Below are 7,664 nucleotides of genomic sequence, written 5' to 3' on the forward strand. Positions count from 1 at the left end.
GGCTTATCTCGATTAAGTCTAATTTAAAGGCTTATCTCAATTAAGTTTAGTTTAGTTTAAAGGCTTATCTCGATTAAAATTAGTTTAAAGGTTTATCTCGATTAAGTTTAGTTTAAAGGCTTATCTCGATTAAGTTTAGTTTAAAGGCTTATCTCGATTAAAATTAGTTTAAAGGTTTATCTCGATTAAGTTTAGTTTAAAGGCTTATCTCGATTAAGTTTAGTTTAAAGGCTTATCTCGATTAAGTCTAATTTAAAGGCTTATCTCGATTAAAATTAGTTTAAAGGTTTATCTCGATTAAGTTTAGTTTAAAGGCTTATCTCGATTAAGTTTAGTTTAAAGGCTTATCTCGATTAAGTTTAGTTTAAAGGCTTATCTCGATTAAGATTAATTTAAAGGCTTATCTCGATTCGATTAAGTCTAATTTAAAGGCTTATCTCGATTAAGTTTAGTTTAAAGGCTTATCTCGATTAAGTTTAGTTTAAAGGCTTATCTCGATTAAGTTTAGTTTAAAGGCTTATCTCGATTAAGTCTAATTTAAAGGCTTATCTCAATTAAGTTTAGTTTAAAGGCTTATCTCGATTAAAATTAGTTTAAAGGTTTATCTCGATTAAGTTTAGTTTAAAGGCTTATCTCGATTAAAATTAGTTTAAAGGTTTATCTCGATTAAGTTTAGTTTAAAGGCTTATCTCGATTAAGTTTAAAGGCTTATCTCGATTAAGTTAAGTTTAAAGGCTTATCTCGATTAAGTTTAGTTTAAAGGCTTATCTCGATTAAGTTTAGTTTAAAGGCTTATCTCGATTAAGTCTAATTTAAAGGCTTATCTCGATTAAGTTTAGTTTAAAGGCTTATCTCGATTAAGTCTAATTTAAAGGCTTATCTCGATTAAGTTTAGTTTAAAGGCTTATCTCGATTAAGTCTAATTTAAAGGCTTATCTCAATTAAGTTTAGTTTAAAGGCTTATCTCCATTAAAATTAGTTTAAAGGTTTATCTCGATTAAGTTTAGTTTAAAGGCTTATCTCGATTAAGTTTAGTTTAAAGGCTTATCTCGATTAAAATTAGTTTAAAGGTTTATCTCGATTAAGTTTAGTTTAAAGGCTTATCTCGATTAAGTTTAGTTTAAAGGCTTATCTCGATTAAGTCTAATTTAAAGGCTTATCTCGATTAAAATTAGTTTAAAGGTTTATCTCGATTAAGTTTAGTTTAAAGGCTTATCTCGATTAAGTTTAGTTTAAAGGCTTATCTCGATTAAGTTTAGTTTAAAGGCTTATCTCGATTAAGATTAATTTAAAGGCTTATCTCGATTAAGTCTAATTTAAAGGCTTATCTCGATTAAGTTTAGTTTAAAGGCTTATCTCGATTAAGTTTAGTTTAAAGGCTTATCTCGATTAAGTCTAATTTAAAGGCTTATCTCGATTAAGTTTAGTTTAAAGGCTTATCTCGATTAAGTCTAATTTAAAGGCTTATCTCGATTAAAATTAGTTTAAAGGTTTATCTCGATTAAGTTTAGTTTAAAGGCTTATCTCGATTAAGTTTAGTTTAAAGGCTTATCTCGATTAAGTTTAGTATAAAGGCTTATCTCGATTAAGTTTAGTTTAAAGGCTTATCTCGATTAAGATTAATTTAAAGACTTATCTCGATTAAGTCTAATTTAAAGGCTTATCTCGATTAAGTTTAGTTTAAAGGCTTATCTCGATTAAGTTTAGTTTAAAGGCTTATCTCGATTAAGTCTAATTTAAAGGCTTATCTCGATTAAGTTTAGTTTAAAGGCTTATCTCGATTAAGTCTAATTTAAAGGCTTATCTCAATTAAGTTTAGTTTAAAGGCTTATCTCCATTAAGTTTAGTTTAAAGGCTTATCTCGATTAAGTCTAATTTAAAGGCTTATCTCAATTAAGTTTAGTTTAGTTTAAAGGCTTATCTCGATTAAAATTAGTTTAAAGGTTTATCTCGATTAAGTTTAGTTTAAAGGCTTATCTCGATTAAGTTTAGTTTAAAGGCTTATCTCGATTAAAATTAGTTTAAAGGTTTATCTCGATTAAGTTTAGTTTAAAGGCTTATCTCGATTAAGTTTAGTTTAAAGGCTTATCTCGATTAAGTCTAATTTAAAGGCTTATCTCGATTAAAATTAGTTTAAAGGTTTATCTCGATTAAGTTTAGTTTAAAGGCTTATCTCGATTAAGTTTAGTTTAAAGGCTTATCTCGATTAAGTTTAGTTTAAAGGCTTATCTCGATTAAGATTAATTTAAAGGCTTATCTCGATTCGATTAAGTCTAATTTAAAGGCTTATCTCGATTAAGTTTAGTTTAAAGGCTTATCTCGATTAAGTTTAGTTTAAAGGCTTATCTCGATTAAGTCTAATTTAAAGGCTTATCTCAATTAAGTTTAGTTTAGTTTAAAGGCTTATCTCGATTAAGTTTAGTTTAAAGGCTTATCTCGATTAAGTTTAGTTTAAAGGCTTATCTCGATTAAGTTTAGTTTAAAGGCTTATCTCGATTAAGTCTAATTTAAAGGCTTATCTCAATTAAGTTTAGTTTAAAGGCTTATCTCGATTAAAATTAGTTTAAAGGTTTATCTCAATTAAGTTTAGTTTAAAGGCTTATCTCGATTAAAATTAGTTTAAAGGTTTATCTCGATTAAGTTTAGTTTAAAGGCTTATCTCGATTAAGTTTAGTTTAAAGGCTTATCTCGATTAAGTTAAGTTTAAAGGCTTATCTCGATTAAGTTTAGTTTAAAGGCTTATCTCGATTAAGTTTAGTTTAAAGGCTTATCTCGATTAAGTCTAATTTAAAGGCTTATCTCGATTAAGTTTAGTTTAAAGGCTTATCTCGATTAAGTCTAATTTAAAGGCTTTTCTCGATTAAGTTTAGTTTAAAGGCTTATCTCGATTAAGTCTAATTTAAAGGCTTATCTCAATTAAGTTTAGTTTAGTTTAAAGGCTTATCTCGATTAAAATTAGTTTAAAGGTTTATCTCGATTAAGTTTAGTTTAAAGGCTTATCTCGATTAAGTTTAGTTTAAAGGCTTATCTCGATTAAAATTAGTTTAAAGGTTTATCTCGATTAAGTTTAGTTTAAAGGCTTATCTCGATTAAGTTTAGTTTAAAGGCTTATCTCGATTAAGATTAATTTAAAGGCTTATCTCGATTAAGTCTAATTTAAAGGCTTATCTCGATTAAGTCTAATTTAAAGGCTTATCTCGATTAAGTTTAGTTTAAAGGCTTATCTCGATTAAGTCTAATTTAAAGGCTTATCTCAATTAAGTTTAGTTTAGTTTAAAGGCTTATCTCGATTAAGTCTAATTTAAAGGCTTATCTCGATTAAATTAGTTTAAAGGTTTATCTCGATTAAGTTTAGTTTAAAGGCTTATCTCGATTAAGTTTAGTTTAAAGGCTTATCTCGATTAAGTTTAGTTTAAAGGCTTATCTCGATTAAGATTAATTTAAAGGCTTATCTCGATTAAGTCTAATTTAAAGGCTTATCTCGATTAAGTTTAGTTTAAAGGCTTATCTCGATTAAGTTTAGTTTAAAGGCTTATCTCGATTAAGTCTAATTTAAAGGCTTATCTCGATTAAGTTTAGTTTAAAGGCTTATCTCGATTAAGTCTAATTTAAAGGCTTATCTCAATTAAGTTTAGTTTAAAGGCTTATCTCCATTAAAATTAGTTTAAAGGCTTATCTCGATTAAGTTTAGTTTAAAGGCTTATCTCGATTAAGTTTAGTTTAAAGGTTTATCTCGATTAAGTTTAGTTTAAAGGCTTATCTCAATTAAGTTTAGTTTAAAGGCTTATCTCCATTAAAATTAGTTTAAAGGCTTATCTCGATTAAGTTTAGTTTAAAGGCTTATCTCGATTAAGTTTAGTTTAAAGGTTTATCTCGATTAAGTTTAGTTTAAAGGCTTATCTCGATTAAGTTTAGTTTAAAGGCTTATCTCGATTAAGTTTAGTTTAGAGGTTTATCTCGATTAAGTTTAGTTTAAAGGTTTATCTCGATTAAGTTTAGTTTAAAGGTTTATATCGATTAATTTAATTTAAAGGTTTATCCGGATTAAGTTTAATTAAAGGTTTATCCGGATTAAGTTTAATTAAAGGTTTATCCGGATTAAGTTTAATTAAAGGTTTATCCGGATTAAGTTTAATTAAGGGTTTATCCATATTAAGTTTAATTAAAGGTTTATCCGGATTAAGTATAATTAAAGGTTTATCCTAATTAAGTATAAATTAAAGGTTTATCCTAATTAAGTATAAATTAAAGGTTTATCTTGATTAAGTGTGAAATAGAAATACGAGGCTTTATCAACAGCTATACAGTTTAAATATTAATTAAGTAGTCCATTTAAAATTTATTCGAGTTTTTATCCAAAATATGTTTATTTTATGTTTAAATTCACCCTAATTATACTTAATTATGTTGAAATTAATGAAGGATTGTGGTTTGGCAGTATTGATTTAGCTATAATTGAGCTTCAAAAAATTATTAACCTTAATTTTAATGTTTAGATGAGTTTTTGATTAGTTCCAACACATTGCGTTCAATTTTTATCATGCCCCGTGCTAAATTTGCGGTAACGTGAAGATTAACAATTAAATATGTTGTACCGGGGAGCCCGTTACAACGGATCACTACAAAGGTTACAATGTTAATGAATGATGTGATTCCATAGTTTCGCTTAAATACCAGTAATTAAATCAAATACCTAAACAATTCAAAGCAATTCTGACATATAAACAAACGGCAATGAGGACTGTGGAAATAGCGAACGTAACCCTCTGTTTCCCAATTCTGAAAAAATCTGCACATGGAATTTATTTGACTAATTACGTAAAGACAATGTTCTCCTGGATTAACCAGCACCACTGTTACTTATATTTCTAAATTAAACAATCCACTCTTGGTAACAAATAATTTATAGAACGTAATATCATATACGGACTGTTTCACCAGGAAAAAAATTGTTTTAACGAATCGTTTCCAACGTGGTTACGTTGAGAGAATCTGTGCTGATGTAAACATGGAAATTCCTCTACATTGGTTCAGTTTAAGGAAATATATTACACACCTTCACAATTAGTACCATTTTAGTGAGATTAACAAACAATGAAACCCGTTTCCAACGTGGTTACGTTGAGAGAATCTGTGCAGAACTGCAGATGTAAACATGGAAATTCCTCTACATTGGTTTAGTTTAAGGAAATATATCACACATCTTCACAATTAGTAGCATTTAGTGAGATTAACAAATAATAAAACCCTGTATACCTCCTATATTTGTTGGTAGCAGAAAACGAAGCAGACTGCGTATTCTTGTAATACAGAGCTGGAAATTAGCTTTTTTATCTTTAAAGGGGAAAGACACTAGTATAAAGAGTTTACATAGGCAAACTAAAATACAACTTAAGCCTTGGCCGTAAAGAACGTCCAAAAACTTACTTTAAATGATATAAAAACCTCTGTTAACTGTAATTATTTACCTGAATTACTTTTCTAGACGAAAATTCGACCTGATAACGACGTATTCCTTATTAAGGGTGCTACAGTTAATTAAAAAATACATATAAAGGTGCTCAAGCTCGGATGAAATACCCAAGTAATTTGTTAGCGTCTACTGCTAGATAGTCTGACCCAAAGTAATTTTTGACGTACTTTCAGAATTAACTAAAATTAACATACATAGAGTTAATTGATTTAAATTAAACTAGCCGATAGCACACCTTGAATACTTAATTGTTAATTCAAGAGTATTCCGAAAAGTAACTTCGTTGTAGTTTTTCTGTTCGCGGTGGGGGTAAATCACGAAAAACGCCATGTTAATCTCCATAGGAAATTTAGTAAAAGCATGTGAATTTTGCTTTAACGTTACAAAAGGGTGTCAAGTCATATCTACAAGGGCCTACCGGCCCTGTAGAATAAAACGTAATATCATATACAGACTGTTTCACCAGGAAAAAAATTGTTTTAACGAATCGTTTCCAACGTGGTTACGTTAAATCTGTGCTGAAGTAAACATGGAAATTCCTCTACATTGGTTCAGTTTAAGGAAATATATTACACACCTTCACAATTAGTACCATTTTAGTGAGATTAACAAATAATGAAACCCTGGGTAGGATTGCACTTTACGTGACCCACCCAACTAACAATGGTTTCTAGTTAATTGGACCATGAGGAGTCCGAAAAAAATAGTTAAAAAATTATTTGGCCGCCGCAAGTTGGTCAAAAAAATTTTTGAAAATTTTAAAATCCATGCACTTACCGCCATTGAAGCCGCTATCCGCTTAACGCATTCTGCACTCAATCTTGCAAAATAAGCCAGAGGGGACTGTGAAAAGTTGCCGGACTCGCGCCGGAGTTTTATAGCTATGGATTTTTTTAAGCTTACGGAAACATTTATTTCTGATAAAAGGAGGGAAATATAAATGCGAGAAAAACTGAAATGTTTTGGGAAAATCGTTGAATTTTTTGGGAATTCAATAATTGATAACGGTAAATTTTGAAAAAAACCGTCAAATTATTCGGGATTTTTTTTAATTCACTCAACATTATTTTTGGGAAAATGTGTCAAATCCCTGGTAAATATGATTTTTTGTAAAAAAAAATTTAAATAAAAGGCGTAGAGAAAAGGTGTCAAAATATAGGGAAATTAGCAAATGTCAACGTCAATATTTCAGAAAAGGAGTCTAGTTTTTTTGCAACTATATTTTGGGAAAGGCGACAAATTATTGAGAAAGAACCAAATGTCAACATCAATATTTTGGAAAAGGCGTCAATTTATTTCAACAATATTTCGGAAAAGGCGGCAAATTATTGGGCAGTTAGCAAATGTCAACATCAATATAAATGAGGCGTCAATTTATTTCAACTTTATTTTGGAAAAGGCGTCAATTTATTTCAACTATATTTTGGAAAAGGCGTCAATTTATTTCAACTATATTTTGGAAAAGGCGTCAATTTATTTCAACTATATTTTGGAAAAGGCGTCAATTTATTTCAACTATATTTTGGAAAAGGCGTCAATTTATTTCAACTATATTTTGGAAAAGGCGTCAATTTATTTCAACTATATTTTGGAAAAGGCGTCAATTTATTTCAACTATATTTTGGAAAAGGCGTCAATTTATTTCAACTATATTTTGGAAAAGGCGTCAATTTATTTCAACTATATTTTGGAAAAGGCGTCAATTTATTTCAACTATATTTTGGAAAAGGCGTCAATTTATTTCAACTATATTTTGGAAAAGGCGTCAATTTATTTCCACTATATTTTGGAAAAGGCGTCAATTTATTTCAACTATATTTTGAAAAAGGCGTCAATTTATTTCAACTATATTTTGAAAAAGGCGTCAATTTATTTCAACTATATTTTGGAAAAGGCGTCAATTTATTTCAACTATATTTTGGAAAAAGCGTCAATTTATTTCAACTATATTTTGGAAAAGGCGTCAATTTATTTCAACTATATTTTGGAAAAGGCGTCAATTTATTTCAACTATATTTTGGAAAAGGCGTCAATTTATTTCAACTATATTTTGGAAAAGGCGTCAATTTATTTCAACTATATTTTGGAAAAGGCGTCAATTTATTTCAACTATATTTTGGAAAAGGCGTCAATTTATTTCAACTATATTTTGGAAAAGGCGTCAATTTATTTCAACTATATTTTGGAAAAG

At 28.9% G+C, this 7,664-nt stretch overlaps 1 long non-coding RNA gene across 1 annotated transcript; it reads right to left on the reverse strand.

Annotated features, from left to right (window-relative positions):
* Positions 1-4,249: 4,249 nt before the first annotated feature.
* Positions 4,250-5,233, reverse strand: LOC149631173 (uncharacterized). The gene is made up of 3 exons (XR_016374105.1): positions 4,931-5,233; positions 4,694-4,868; positions 4,250-4,619 (listed from the first exon to the last, which is right to left on the reverse strand). It is a non-coding gene; the product is annotated as an uncharacterized LOC149631173 (long non-coding RNA).
* Positions 5,234-7,664: the final 2,431 nt, after the last annotated feature.

Source organism: Phalangium opilio, unplaced genomic scaffold (assembly GCF_054372755.1).
Source record: "Phalangium opilio isolate 3A_F unplaced genomic scaffold, DU_Popi_V2 ptg000101l_1, whole genome shotgun sequence".
Taxonomy (NCBI): domain Eukaryota; kingdom Metazoa; phylum Arthropoda; class Arachnida; order Opiliones; family Phalangiidae; genus Phalangium; species Phalangium opilio.